Raw genomic sequence first — 2500 nt, 5'->3', positions numbered from 1 at the left:
CAATCTATCATTAGGTTACTCATGTTTATGCTATCTTTTTTAAATATTTGTATCCGTATAAACCTAAAAATCATGACTTTTGACAATTGGTACTTTTTCTAAGCCATCATACGTGTTTATGTTTGAATCTTTGCTACTTTTATTTGTATAAACCTAAAAATCTCGGCTTTCAATACTCGCCGCCATCTTAGAAGTACGCTAACTTTTTCTGTAGCATTTGTTAGTAGCATAAGAACTAGGGATGTCCGATAATGGCTTTTTTGCCGATATCCGATATTACGATATTGTCCAACTCTTAATTACCGATACCGATTTTAACCGATACCGATATGTACAGTCATGTAATTAACACATTATTATGCCTAATTTGGACAACCAGGTATGGTGAAGATAAGGTCCTTTTTTAAAAAAAAATAATAAAATAAGATAAATAAATTAAAAACATTTTCTTGAATAAAAAGGAAAGTAAAACAATATAAAAACAGTTACATAGAAACTAGTAATGAATGAAAATGAGTAAAATTAACTGTTAAAGGTTAGTACTATTAGTGGACCAGCAGCACGCACAATCATGTGTGCTTACGGACTGTATCCCTTGCAGACTGTATTGTTTTATATTGATATATAATGTAGGAACCAGAATATTAATAACAGAAAGAAACTACCCTTTTGTGTGAATGAGTGTGAATGAGTGTAAATGGGGGAGGGAGGTTTTTAGGGTTAGTGCACTAATTGTAAGTTTATCTTGTTTTTATGTTGATTTAATAAAAATAAAAAACACATAAAAAAAAACCCGATACCGATAAAAAACAACAACGATATTATCGGACATCTCTAGAAAGAACCTTTTTTATTTTTTATTTATTAAACCTTTATTTATAATATGCAACATTTACATACAATCAAGAAATAACAATAATCAAAACAAGTACAGAAACAGTACAAAACAGCGTCAAGGGGTTGTAAACTCAATAAATTAACAAAAATAGAATGCAATATATATATATATATATATATTATATATATATATATATATATATATATATATATATATATATATATATATGTATATATATATATATATATATATATATATATATATATATATATATATATATATATATATATATATATACATATATATATATATATATATATATATATATATATATATATATGTAACAAAATGTAAGTTCCGTAAATAATTCAAATTTGGAACACAGCATCATAGTTTTCACAGCCTTTTGGTTGTTCGAGGTAGAAAGAGTTCTAATTATTTTTTTAAAAGCACAAAAAACAGGTCGGGTATTGAGAAACTTACATTCTTCCATCTTATGTATAATGCATATGTTCTTTCTTGACTGCACTTAAATGTAGAGTATATGTAGTATATGTAGAATATATTTAGGGCTGCAACAACTAATCGATTAAAATCGATTATTAAAATAGTTGCCGATTAATTTAGTCATCGATTCGTTGGATCTACTGTATGCTATGCGCATGCGCAGAGGCTTTTTTATTTTAATTTTTTTTATTTTTTTATTTTTTTTAATAAACCTTTATTTATAAACTGCAACATGTACAAACAGCTGAGAAACAATAATCAAAATAAGTATGGTGCCAGTATGCTGTTTTTTTCCAATAAAATACTGGATAGGATGGAAATGTAGTTTGTCTCTTTTATCCGATTATTAATCGATCAATCAAAGTAATAATCGACAGGTTAATCGATTATCAAATTAATCGTTAGTTGCAGCCCTAATATATTTATGTTATTTATATATTATATATATATATTATATAATATATATTATATTATTTATTATTATTCTTGTCTATTGTGAGCGAACTGTGGTGCTGAATTTCCCCCAGGGATCAATAAAGTACTTTCTATTCTATTCTATTCTAAAACTTAGCCAATAGTATAATGAGGTTGCAAAGGTAAAATTCCTTTAAAAAAAATTTAAATTTTTTTTTTATTACAGTGTAAAACCAAATAGCACATTTTTAAAACAAAGCACAGATTTGTCATGAATATTGTCCAGGATGATGTAGCGTAAGAACCTTTAAATAAATCCTACTTCTCCTTGACACAAGTTCCGCCCTCTGTCACGCGTGATTGGCTAAACGCGTGCCGTTTAACGCCCTCCCCCGAAGATCGCTGATTGGACGGCTGCCCCGTCACTCCACACATCAACACGGAAGCAGCCGGAAGAAAAGTTGTGGAGTCGAGTCTTAATCGGATCATACTTGTGTCCCGCTTCTGTTGGCGTCGTTACAAAGTGCGCGGGACATTCGCGCCATAGTTCCCCCGCTCGAAGAGCGACCCGCGCAGCGGCGAGAAAGGCTCGGAACCCCCGCGTCGTCCTCCCGAGGAGAGCGAAGGTACTGTTGTGCCGTCTCCAAGGACCCGAGTGCTGACGTCACCAGGCGAGGACAGGTGCGCCCGGGGAACTTGCTGATCCAGTCTGTTGGGATCCGGCGAACAGCTGATACCATG

The 2500-nt window shown here is 31.9% G+C and overlaps 1 protein-coding gene across 6 annotated transcripts in view; it reads left to right on the top strand.

Annotated features, from left to right (window-relative positions):
- The first annotated feature begins 2179 nt into the window (after positions 1-2179).
- The window catches only part of magi3a (membrane associated guanylate kinase, WW and PDZ domain containing 3a), a 275522-nt gene continuing 275201 nt past the window's right edge, over positions 2180-2500 (top strand). For all 6 annotated transcript variants that reach the window (XM_062052764.1, XM_062052763.1, XM_062052762.1 and 3 more), the window contains exon 1: positions 2180-2500. This exon is cut by the window's right edge and continues 648 nt beyond it. The gene's annotated coding sequence lies outside the window, so the exon portion shown is untranslated.

Source organism: Entelurus aequoreus, linkage group LG07, assembly GCF_033978785.1.
Source record: "Entelurus aequoreus isolate RoL-2023_Sb linkage group LG07, RoL_Eaeq_v1.1, whole genome shotgun sequence".
Taxonomy (NCBI): Eukaryota; Metazoa; Chordata; class Actinopteri; order Syngnathiformes; family Syngnathidae; genus Entelurus; species Entelurus aequoreus.
This window is presented reverse-complemented; position numbering and strand designations above follow the sequence as displayed.